General features: G+C 42.2%; 1 protein-coding gene across 2 annotated transcripts in view; it reads right to left on the bottom strand.

Annotated features, from left to right (window-relative positions):
• LOC141648359 (putative disease resistance protein RGA1) overlaps positions 1-13623 on the bottom strand; it is a 68744-nt gene that overhangs the window by 54915 nt on the left and 206 nt on the right. The gene's annotated exons all lie outside the window — the stretch shown is intronic.

The raw sequence follows: 13623 nt of genomic DNA, 5'->3' as shown, positions 1-13623 counted from the left end.
GACAGCCACCGCTGCTCCTTATTCACGCCACCACGAGTCTCTCCTGCATCCACGCGTAAACGACATCGACATACACCATAATTCGCACCTCCAAAAAAAAAAAAAACGACCCGTCAATCGTCACCATTCACAACCACCATGGTACCGTCATTCAACCACCGTACTATAGCCCAGCTCGACACCTCCCATTATTGCCTGCAAACATAGTTTAGAACTCTCCAAAACCGAGCCAAAGCCTCACGCAAAACACCTCAAAACAGACCCCTGTTTTCACAAAAACAGAGGTTCTGACCAGCTGCCATTTCCACCGTTTTTCGCACCACTTATGACTATCAAAGACCCAGAATCTTCCCATATTCACAAAATTAGTAGTCTCACGATTCCAAAACGTCCAAAAACTCGGATTTTCGTTACCGTTTGACCCTCCAACGACCTCAGCAAAGACCGTCGCAAACACACTTTATTTTCCGAAAAATCGGCTAACTTCAGCATATTTCGACACCTCCTTCCCCGACTGTCTACACGATCAACACGACACCTCCGACTATCTAGCATCACCGACTTGGTCATCCGTCCTCGTAATTTTCTGTGCCAATTTTGGTGCGTTTCGCTACCCCGGCAATCCGAAACCCGTATGAAAAACCTTGCGCATGGATTTCATTTAGTTCCTATGCGAGTCTAGCTATATACTATCCGTGTTCCACGTATCAACAAGGCGATGCTCAACTTGTTGATCCGCTTCCTACACTGTTCTCCAAAGATCGCCTTCTTCTTCCGGATTCCAAGTTTGGACTTACGTTCCGACCGTCCAACTTGCGGGAGCGTATAGAGAATATATCATATTCCTAATTCTCAGTTATTCGTTTCTATAATTTAGCTCGGTATATATTTGTAATTAGGAAATATATCGTTCGGTATCTCTTTGTAATTATGCATGTCTTGCGTAACAATCTTTGTAACCCTAGCTTAGCTCTACTATATATATTATACTCATCGTTCATGTATTATCATGCAATGCAATTCAATAATATTCAACCGTTCATAATTCTATCAGATATCACCATATTCATCCTTTTTCACATCTTGAAAAAAGCATCGTTTTAGTAAGATTAAAAAATAATTCTCAGTTTCACCAATGCATCCTTGTGCCATCCAGAGACTAATTAACTTCTGTTTGTCTATTTTAAAATCCTTGGGAAACAAAGCACAATACCTAAAGCAGTTTTTCACGGAGGGTTCAAGATTATTGTACATGAGCTTTAAGATAGACATAATTGAATTCTTGGTTGTTTCAATTCCAGGTAAACGATTCTTTCTAAATGAATCCCATCTGTGTGTTTGACCATATAAGAGGGTTCCTAGAACTTTTATAGCAAGGGGTACATTGGAACATTTTTTAACAATTTCATCGCCTGTCTTTATCAATTTCGGCGCCGGTCAATTGTTTTTCAAGATTCGATTTGCAATCTTTTATGTCTTTGAGGACCTGAGACTGCAAAATTTGATAGACATTTTCAGCAATGCTGATCAGTGCACCCAGATCAGCCATGTCTACGAACAGATAAGCGGGTGATACGTGAGAAAAAGACGCGATATGTGGTTTAGTAATAACTAAAACTTCACTGATTGTGCTGCTGTTTATGTAGAGAATACTTAGAGGACTCCAACAACTCTAATTATTCTCTCCTATAATCATGTATATTATTGTTATTAGTTACCTATTATTTAGGATCTTATATACTGTATTTATGTTAACATATCTTATGTATTCTTATATATAGTTATCCTATGTATTATTGTAATCAACTATTAATCAATACAATTACCAAATTCTACATGGTATCAGGAGAAAGGTTTCTTTCCTGATTTCCTAACCCTAAAACTATCAACAATGTCGTCTGCTACAATTCCTAATTCAGATGAACCATCGAAGCCATTAGTGCTTCTCAACGTGCATTCCGTTGCCAAGTTCGATGGATCTAACTATCGCCAATGGCGATTCCAAATTGAATCCCTCCTTCATGGCTATGGCCTCTTGGCTTATGTCGACGGAACTGCACCCCCCTCTGAATCTGTTACCAATGCAGACAACACCAAATCTCCCAATCCGGCCTATCATACTTGGGTCCGGCAAGACAAACTCTTGGTCAGTGCCCTAGCAAGCACCCTCACATCAGCCATCAGTCCCCTCCTTAACCATACCACGACAACTTGTGAGGCGTGAAAGGCTCTCGAGTCGTCTTACGCTCTCCCCTCTCGTGGTCACAGTAAGCAACTTCGCCACAAACTCAAACACATTACTAAAGGTACCCTTTCCATAACCGATTACATGACAAAAATTTAAACTACCGTTGATGAACTAGCTCTCCTTGGCACCATTATCTCCGATGAAGACATCACCGATCACGTCATTCATGGCCTGGACAATAACTATCAGCCTGTCATTGATGCCGTGAATGCTCGGGATCTTTCTATTACATTCCCTAATCTTCTTGAAAAATTCTTAAATCACGAACTAACCCTGGCCCAATCCACCCCTGCCCCTGCCGTGACCTTCCCCGCTGTCGCCCATCCAACCTTTGCTCGTCACTCCAACACCTCCTCCCACACACCTCGCACCACCCAATCTCTATCCCCCGATACCACTCAAGCCCCGAAGACACCCTTTAAAGGGAAATGTCAATGGTGCTCGCATCAAGGACATACCCTATATTACTGTCAGGTCTTCAAATCCCTCTACCCCAACATCCAAGTGTCGCGCTACACCCGCAACCCCACTGCCTCTTCGACAGCCTAAGCCAACCCCACTGCCCTAAACCAGTCAACTCCCTCTCCCTGGCTTCTCGACAGTGGTGCTTCCCACCATGTCACTACTGATCTCGAAAACCTTGCCTTACACTTTCCTTTTGACGGTACTGATGAAATCGTTATTGGTGATGGGTCGGGTCTTCCAATCAAGCACACTGGTTCTACTCTTTTATCCTCTAAATTCCATTTGAATAATGTTTTTCATGTTCCTTTGATGCACAAAAACATTATATCCGTCTCTAAATTTTGCGCCGATAATAACGTCTCTATTTATTTTAACTTAAATTCTTTTGTTGTCAAGGAGCTTAATACCGGTGCAACTGTTTTTACCGGAGCAGCTAAGGACGGAGTTTACTACTGGCCGTCGTCGTCCCCGCAAGTCCACACCATCTCCACAAATAAACCGGATCTCCACCATCGTCTTGGGCATCCGCACCTTTCTGTTTTTAAGTCTATTTGTTCCCATATGAATGTTAAATTTGATAATCTGGATAATTTTTGCAATGCTTCTCATATTTATAAACGCCATAAACTTTCATTTACTGTGTCCTCGCTTCAATCCCATAATCCGCTTGAAGTAATTTTTAGTGACGTATGGTCATCGCCAATTTATTCTATTGATCATTTCAAATACTACGTAATTTTTGTCGATCACTATACAAAATTCACTTGGTTATTTCCTCTCAAGAAGAAATCTGATACACACTCTACATTCTTGGCTTTTAAAACTCTAGTCGAAAAACAATTTTCCCGGTCTATCAAAACATTCTACTCAGACAATGGTGGTGAATTTGAAAAACTTAAACCCGACTTTGCCAAGTTTGGTATTCAACATCTAACTTCACCCCCACACACACCCGAACACAATGGATTTGCGGAACGACGACATCGCCACATAGTAGACACCGGTCTTGCTCTCCTCTCTCATGCCTCTATGCCTCTCGCGTATTGGCCACATGCCCTTCAAACCGCTGTTTATCTCATAAACCGAATGCCCACCTCCACTCTCCAAAATGACTCACCTTACTTTCGCCTCTTTAAATCCGTTCCCAAATATCACAATTTTCGAAACTTTGGAAGCCTTTGTTATCCATGGCTTCGACCCTACACCCATCATAAGCTTGATGCCCGGTCCATAGCCTGCGTTTTTATTGGTTACTCTCCGTCTCAACATGCTTACTTATGCCTTGACCCAACAACAAACCGTATATACTGTTCCCGTCATGTACGCTTTGTTGAAAATTCCTATTCCTTTGTTACTGCATCTACCCCGTCATCTCTTCCCTCATCTGATGAATGGTGTAATTTCTCCATTCCAGTCCCCACCGTCCCAGCCGATCCTCCACCTAACCAAACTCCTCCAACCCCTTCCTCTCCTGCCACGCCTAACCCTGCCTCCCCTGCATCCCCTGCCAACTCTGACCCTACTCCCTCGTTTGCCAATTCTGACGCCACTTCCCCCTCCACTTCCACCCCCACCGTTGCCCCTACCCCACCTCCCCAGCCACATCATGCCACCTGTGCCTCCCATGGCATATTTAAACCAATTGATAAACTCAACCTCTCTGCCCAACTTCACTCTCCCGAACCCAAGACAATAAAACAGGCCCTTGTTGATCCTGTATGGCGCGCTGCCATGGAGGAACAATTCTCGGCCTTACAAAACAATCAAACGTGGGAACTTGTTCCCCCTGCCTCCAATCAAAACCTTGTTGGCTGTAAATGGGTCTTTCGGGTCAAATACAATCCCGATGGATCCATTCACAAGCACAAAGCCCGTCTCGTTGCCAAAGGATTCTTACAACGCCCCGGAATCGATTACACAGAAACTTTTAGTCCCGTCATCAAACCTGCTACAGTGCGCCTAATCCTAAGTCTTGCCGTCACCAATAATTGGCCAATCCGACAACTTGACATTAATGATGCGTTTCTTCAAAGAACGTTAACTGATACGGTTTTCATGGCTCAACCACCCGGTTTTGCTGACCCAACCAAGCCCAATTACGTGTGTCGAATTCGAAAGGCCCTCTATGGGCGACTTCGAAAGGCCCTCTATAGGCTTAAACAGGCCCCACGGGCTTGGTATACGGAGCTCCGCTCCTTTCTTGTTGCAGCCGGTTTCAAGAACTCTGTCACTGACACTTCCTTATTCATTTACCATGGATCATACTCTCTTTTTGTTTTGGTCTATGTCGATGATATCATTGTTACAGGTTCTTGCACCGCCGCTGTTTCGTCATTCATTGAAAAACTCTCGGCTCGGTTCTCACTAAAACACCTAGGACAATTATCTTACTTTCTAGGTGTTGAAGTGCAACCGTGCTCCCAAGGGTTATTTTTGAACCAACAAAAGTATACTTCCAATCTTCTTGCTCGAGCTCATATGTCTGATGCGAAGTCTTCGTTCACTCCCATGGACTCGACCCTCAAACTTAATCTCCGCGATGGTTCGGCTCACGATAATCCAACTGAGTACCGCGCCCTTGTTGGAAGCTTACAATATTTATCACTTACTAGACCGGATGTTGCTTTTGTTGTGAATAAATTATCCCAATTCATGCATGCCCCGACTACCTGTCATTGGGCAGATCTTAAACGCCTGTTGCGATATCTGGCTGGTACCCTAACACACGGCATCATTATTCACCGCAACTCGCCTCTGGTTCTTCACGCTTACTCGGATTCTGCCTGGGGTGATGATGAAAATGACCTCACATCTGCATGAGCTTATATTGTCTATCTTGGTCGGAATCCTATTTCCTGGAGTTCTAAGACACAGCGCACTATTGCTCGATCCACCACTGAAGCGGAATACCGCTGTGTTGCGAATGCTAGTGCCGAGTTGACATGGTTAGTGAATTTATTCTCTGAACTTTGCCTGCAGCTGCCTTCCACTCCTGTTGCTTATTGTGATAATTCAGGAGCTACAAGTCTAAGCGCGAATCCGGTATTTCATTCCCGAATTGCAGTGTAATGTCCAAGGGTTTAGACAAAATCAACAACAAACCAGCAAAAATAAAACAGTTTTCTCAGGAATGCAATAAACTTGTGCTAATTAATAAAATTATAAAATAACCTCCTAAAATCATGAAACTTGGCAGTAAATTCCTTTAATATAAGAACTAACTCTGAGTAAATTTCTAGGATTTGTAGAAGACTCAAAGTAGTATAAATACTCAACTCAATGACAGATGATAGACACAAATGGACAAAGAATGAGGTAGTTCTGGTATTTGACTGAAAGGAGGGAACTTTGGATATAATTATCAACTGTAAAACCCACAGAATTCTCACAGGGAATTAAGCTAACAATTTGGGGTGTTAGAGTTAAGAGATTCCACAGATTAACACAGAAAGACTCAACTAAAACAAACAAAGAAAGCTAAACTAACCACAGTCTCAAAGACAGAAAGTTTATACTCTACTAACAGGTACTTAATCAATAACCACAGTCTAAGCACAGGTTATTATCAAGCCCGACTCTAATCTACAGACTAAGCACAAGATTAAGAGGTTCAAATTTGAGAGAAATCTCGGGTTTCATTCATAAATCACCGTGTTACAACAAATTTTGAGTTGAGGTCCTTATATAGGCCTTTTTAGGTTACAAACTTGAAAGGAAACTACATCCAAGGGTCAGGATCCCTTCTCACATGCTGGTAAAAGTCCAAGTACAATATTACAACGGTTTAAAAGATCTTAATTGTAAATCGGAATAAAAACAAAAGAGAAATGCGGTGACAAAGTGACGAGTTGTGGTCCTTTCTTTGCATTATCGGCTTTTTCTGTTGAGTGTAGGCACTTGAGGACGAAATGATTGAGTCCTTGGCATTAAAATTGGCTCTAGGTTGTATCTGGTATATGGGAAGACAAGCCAAAAGTCCTTTGAGTGCCTTTTCCTCATGGTTTAGCCAGAAATGGAAAGGTTGCTTTTGATGTTTGTCATTTCTTTGTCAGATTCTGTCGACTTGGATTTCTAGGACTTGCATTGTGATTTTCCCTTGGACCCCTAGGACTTTTCTGAGCCTAATTCATTGACCAACCAGCTGGCCAGGGTGGCAGCTGGTGGTTGGGCTTGTACTCATACCTATTGGCCACTAAACTTAGCTCAGCTTGACTGGTTTCTGAGATGGGTGTAGTGTTGCTTTGGACTGTCTGTTGAGGTGAGGTGCCCTGGTCAGTGGCTCCTGCTGCAACCTCCCCTGGTTGAACAGGGCTTGTCCTCAAGCCTGGTGACTCCTCCCCCTCAAAGATCATCATAATATGGACTTAGGTCACCCACATTAAAAGTGCCATGCACCTCATACTCTCCTGGTAGATCTACTTTGTAGGCATTTGGACCAATCCTCTCAACAATTTCAAAGGGGCCATCAGCTCTTGGCATCAACTTGTTCTTTCTTCTTGATGGAAACCTCTCTTTTCTTAAATGAACCCGGACTAAATCCCCTGGAACAAACTCCTTTCTTTTAAAGAGGCACCTTGGACTGTTTCATGTATTTCTCATTTGTCTTCTCAATCTCCCTTTTCACGCTTTCATGGAGTTTCAGGAGTTGCTCTGCCCTGGCTTTAGCATCATGATTCACCTCATTTCTTGGCACAGATGATAAGTCTACAGGCATTAGGGGATTAATCCCATAGACAACCTCAAAAGGACTATGACCATGTAGCGCTTGATGGTGATCTGTTGAAGGCAAATTTTGCTGCTGCTAATTTGATGTCCCAATCTTTTAGACTCTTGTTTACAAGACATCTCAGAATCCTACCCAAGGTTTTGTTGGTGACCTCTGTTTGGCCATCTGTTTGGGGATGGTGAGATGTACTGAACAACAGTTTGGTTTTGAGCAGCTTCCATAGAGTTTTCCAAAAGTAACTCATGAACTTTGTATCTCTATCTGAAACAATTGTCTTTGGAACTCCATGAAGCCTCACAATTTCTTTCGGTATAGCTCAAGAACACTCGGCGCATCTTCTGTCTTCTTGCAAGCTATAAAATGGGTCATTTTATCAACCTCGTCAACAACAACCATGATTGAATCCTTTCCTCTCTGTGTCCTTGGCAATGCAACAATAAAATCCATGCTCACATCTTCCCATGGCTTGCTTGGCACTGGTAATGGGATATATGGACCAGTTTGGAAGGAACTCTTAGCCATTTGACATGCTGAACATCTCCTGAGAACATTTTGGACATCCCCCATCATTTTTTGCCAATGGAACTGTTCCTGTAGTATGTCCAGTGTTTTCTGAACACCAAAATGCCCTCCCAAGCCTCCTGAATGGACTTCCCTGATTAGGAGGTCCCTGTAGGAACCCCTTGGAACACAGAGCTTGTTCCCTTGGAATAGAAACCCATTTTGCAGTAAGTATTTGTTCCCTGGAACCCTATGCCCCTCAACCTGTGTGATCTACTCCTCAGAGAAGTCAGGGTCTTCCCTGTACATCTCTTTCATGAACTCAAAACCAAGGACCCCGGTTCCCATAGGGCGACAATAAGGAGTGCCTCCTTGATAGTGCATCTGCCACTACATTTTGTTTTCCTTCCTTATACTTGCTGGAAAAAGTGAATGACTGCAAGTACTCCACCCACTTAGCATGTCTGTGACTCAATTTGTGTTGACCATTTATATACTTCAAAGCTTCATGATCAGAGTGTAACACAAATGGCTTTGGCTTCAAATAGTGGCTCCAATGCATGACTGCCCTGATAATTGCATAAAATTCCTTGTCATAGGTAGAATACTTTAATTTAGCTTCATTCAACTTCTCACTGAAGTAAGCTACGGGTTTCGAGCTTGGATCAGACTGCACCAATGCCTACTCCACTGGCATCACACTCTACTTCAAAGAGTTGATCAAAGTCCTGCAATTTCGAATAGGAGTCTCACACATCAATTTCTTAATCCTCTCAAAGGATCTGTTGAGCATTCTCGGTCCAGTGGAACTCTCCTTTCTTCATACACTCGAATTGGAGCAACAACTGAACTGAGTTCTTGATAAATCTCCTATAAAATGAGGCCAATCCATGGAACCCTCGGACCTCGGTGATTGTTTTAGGAGTTGGCCGGATTGAATGGCCGCAACTTTGTCCCGATCAATCGTAATCCCTCTCCCAGAGACAATGTACCCTAGGAATGCCACTTCTTCAACCATAAAAGTGCATTTTTCCAGTTTACCAAATAACTTTTGTTCCTTGAGGATCCTGAACACGCTTCAAGATGTTTCAGGTGTTCTCTTTCACTTCTTATAAACTAAGATATCATCAAAGTAGACCACTTTGCAAATTTGCCTAAACATGGCCTTAGCACCTCGGTCATCGTCTCATAAAGGTGCTTGGTGCATTAGAAAGACCAAATGGCATCACAAGCCACTCATACAGTCCATGTTTAGTTTTGAAGGCGCCTTCCACTCATCTCCTTCCCTTATCCTGACTTGATGGTACCCTTGCCCGAGATCAATTTTAGAAAATACCATGGCACCACTGAGCTCATCTAACATGTCATCCAACCTTGGTATTGGGAACCTGTACTTGACAGTGATGTTGTTAATGGCCCCTGCTTTGTCACAAGACACATCCTCCATGTTCCATCTTTCTTTGGAACAAGTAGAGCAGGACCGCACAAGGATCGAGAGATTCCCGACAAATCCTTTGCTCATAAGTTCCTCAATTTGGCTTTGCAATTCTTTGGTAGCAGCTGGATCACTTCTATAAGCTGGCCTGTTAGGAAGCACTGAGCCTGGAACAAGGTCAATGTGGTGCTCAATGCCCCTCAATGGTGGCAACCCACTAGGCGACTCTCTTGGAAATACTTCCTTATACCTCTCGAATTAATGGCCTAACTTCAGCAGGGCATCTCGGGGCTCCTTCTCTCGCTTACTTCTTTGGATAGTAACACCCAGACAGTTGTTCTTGCTTCATTTCTTTGATCATGGTCTGCTTCAGAAAAGAAATAGCACACCATTGCCCTCCTCTGGCATACTTGGACCTCCATAGTTTCTCTGGTTGGGTGGTAATGGGGTCAGGGTGACCTTCTTGCCTTCATGTTTGAAACTATAGATGTTATCCTTCCCATGGTGAGTGGTATTCCTGTCATACTCCCATGACCTTCCTAAGAGTAGGTGGCAGGCATCCATTGGAACAATATCACACAGGACTTCATCTTTATACACCTTCCCAATAGAGAATGGAACCAAGCATTGTTTGTCCACCCTTACTTCTGCTCCCTTGTTCAACCATCTCAACTTGTAAGGGTTTGGGTGCTCTTGAGTTTTCAGGTTGAGTTTACTAACCATGGCATTTGATGCCACATTTGTACAACTCCCCCCATCTATGATTAGGTTACAAACCCTCCCATGGACTGTGCATCTGGTTCTGAATATCGTGGGATCTTTGATCATCTTCCAGAGGTGAGTGTTGGGAATGCATGACCCTCCACAAGACTAAGTTGTGACCTGTATCGGGGGGCCACAACGCATCTTGTTCTGGTTCTCCTTCGCCCTCCACTTCCTCCATTATCATGGTCTCATCTTCCTCATACTGAACCAAACCTTCCCTCTCCCACTGTTCTACTTCCATTGTTGTCAAGGTTCTCTTAGAAGGACAGTCCTTCCTAAAATGGCCATACCCTTGGCACTGGAAGCATTTAACTCTCCCATCATCACAGTGTGTTGGTTCTAGGGTTCACATGACTCTTCCCCTTGTCTGGTGTTGGTTGGGTTGTAGTTTTTGGGACTTCTCCAATTCTAACCCCAGAAAAAGGTTTGAAAGTGGATCTGGTAAGGGTTTGGAAGCAGTGACCTTGGCTTTTCCCATCTTTTCAATCCTCAATGCCAGGTTGATTGCCTCATCAAAGGACCAAACTTGTTGCATTCTAACTCTCTTAGCAATCTTAGGATCTAAACCCTCAACAAACCTAGCAATTTTCTCGCTCGGGCTTTTCAGGTGATCTCACATTGCAGGGTGAGTTGTTCAAAGCTCCTAAGATAAGACTCAACAGATTGTTGGTCTTATTTCACTGGTTAACTTGATAAACATATCCTGTGTGTAATCTTTAGCTATAAACTTATCCTTCAATTTCTTTTTAAGTTTTAGCCAAGATTTAATGGGTTCCTTGCCTTCTCTCATTCTCTGGCTTTTCAGGGTTTCATACCAAAGTGAGGCATAACCTTTGAATTTAAGGATAGAAACTTTGAAAGCTTTCCTGTCAAGATATCCCTTAAATTCAAAGACTCTCTCAACAGTTCTAATCCGGTCTAACAAATCTTCGTGGTTTAAACTACCATGGAAATCAAGAATTTCTACCTTTATATCTTTGTCTCTTTCCATGTAGATGCCCTCTGCCATAGATTCATCGATGTCGACATGTCTTCTCCATGTTCCTGGTGGTATGGTTGTCCTCTTCCCCGCTCCAACAAAGCCTCTACCCCCGCCTCGCCTCCTCGTAGGGTGGCACTGTTAGGAACTCCTTCTGCAAGAGTGTTGACAATATTTACCAGTTCATTGATTCTTCCCGCTATCTCGATCCACCCCGGTCTCAATACCGGTAAATCTCTCTTCACTCATGGGTTATTTTTTGTAGTTTTGTTGTAGTTAGGGTAAAAATGAACTCACTTTCCTTCCCAAGACTAACACAAGATGGAATCGTGTTAAAACCTTGCTCTGATATACCAATTTGCAGTGTAATGTCCAAGGGTTTAGACAAAATCAACAACAAACCAAAAAAAATAAAACAACATTTTTCTCGAATGCAATAAACTTGTGCTAATTAATGAAATTATAAAATAACCTCCTAAAATCATGAAACTTGGCAGTAAATTCCTTTAATATAAGAACTAACTCTGAGTAAATTTCTAGGATTTGTAGAAGACTCAAAGTAGTATAAATACTCAACCAATGATGATAGACACAAATGGACAGTGAATGAGGTAGTTCTGGTATTTGACTGAAAGGAGGGAACTTTGGATATAATTATCAACTGTAAAACCCACAGAATTCTCACAGGGAATTAAGCTAACAATTTGGGGTGTTAGAGTTAAGAGATTCCACAGATTAACACAGAAAGACTCAACTAAAACAAACAAAGAAAGCTAAACTAACCACAATCTCAAAGACAAGAAAGTTTATACTCTACTAACAGTACTTAATCAATAACCACGGTCTAAGCACAAAGTTATTATCAAGCCCGACTCTAATCTACGTACTAAGCACAAGATTAAGAGGTTCAAATTTGAGAGAAATCTCGGGTTTCATTCATAAATCACCGTGTGTTACAACTTTGAGTTGAGGTCCTTATATAGGCCTTTTTAGGTTACAAACTTGAAAGGAAACTACATCCAAGAGTCAGGATCCCTTCTCACATGCTGGTAAAAGTCCAAGTACAATATTACAACGGTTTAAAAGATCTTAATTGTAAACCGAATGAAAACAAAAGAGAAATGCAGGTGACAAAGGATGGGTTGTGGTCCTTTCTTTGCATTACATCGGCTTTTCTGTGAGTGTAGGCACTTGAGGACGAAATGATTGAGTCCTTGGCATTAAAATTGGCTCTAGGTTGTATCTGGTATATGGGAAGACAAGCCAAAAGTCCTTTGAGTGCCTTTTCCTCATGGTTTAGCCAGAAATGGAAAGGTTGCTTTTGATGTTTGTCATTTGCTGCAGTTCTGTCCAGCTTGGATTTCTAGGACTTGCATTGTGATTTTCCCTTGGACCCCTAGGACTTTTCTCGAGCCTAATTCATTGACCAACCACCGCCAGGGTGGCAGTTGGTGGTTGGGCTTGTACTCATACCTATTGGCCACTAAACTTAGCTCAGCTTGACTGGTTTCTGAGATGGGTGTAGTGTTGCTTTGGACTGTCTGTTGAGGTGAGGTGCCCTGGTCAGTGGCTCCTGCTGCACGAATGAAGCATGTAGCTCTCGACTTTCACTTTATTCGAGAAAAGGTCCAAGCTGGCTCTCTTCGTGTGGTTCCAATTGCTAATGACGACCAGCTTGCCGACGCTTTGACAAAACCTCTGCCACGGCCTCGCTTTTCCATGCTAATGTCCAAGATCGGACTTTCCCAAAGGTCGTCCGTCTTGCGGGGGGATGTAGAGAATACTTAGAGGACTCCAACAACTCTAATTATTCTCTCCTATAATCATGTATATTATTGTTATTAGTTGCCTATTATTTAGGATCTTATATACTCCCTCCATTTACCTATTTTCTTCCCATTTGCTTTTTGAAGGTCAAAGTTTCCGAACTTTGACCGCAGATAAGTTGGGGAATAAAATATATAAATTTGTAAAACAAAAACATTTACACTTATTGTCAATGCATCTTTCACTTAAAAAAATTCCGACAAAAAAAAGTAACATATAGATGTAAAAAAATACGGTCAAAGTTCCGTCTTGGAGACCGCAATAAAACAAATGGGAAGAAAATAGATAAATGGAGGGAGTACTGTATTTCTGTTAACATATCTTATGTATTCTTATATATAGTTATCCTATGTATTATTGTAATCAACTATTAATCAATACAATTACCAAATTCTACAGTTTATATAACAAGAATTGCTGAAGTGTCCACCACTTGTTAATTAATACACAAGCAATTTAAAAGTGTACTTTTCACTACAACGACGTGTTCCTCGTCATGCCGAGTCTGACACTTGACATATATCCGTGTTCGTTACTCGTACCCAAGACAAAAGATCAAGTGGATGAAAATTGATCACAACATTCACAAATGGAAATTCTGAGGGACCATATGGAAGAGGAGATATTTTGTAAGTGTCCCAATCAAGGGCATCAAAATTCAACCCTCGAAAATTCCC

Source organism: Silene latifolia, chromosome 3 (assembly GCF_048544455.1).
Source record: "Silene latifolia isolate original U9 population chromosome 3, ASM4854445v1, whole genome shotgun sequence".
In the NCBI taxonomy this organism is placed as follows: domain Eukaryota; kingdom Viridiplantae; phylum Streptophyta; class Magnoliopsida; order Caryophyllales; family Caryophyllaceae; genus Silene; species Silene latifolia.
Note: the sequence above shows the minus strand (reverse complement) of the source record. Positions and strands in the feature narration are given on the sequence as shown.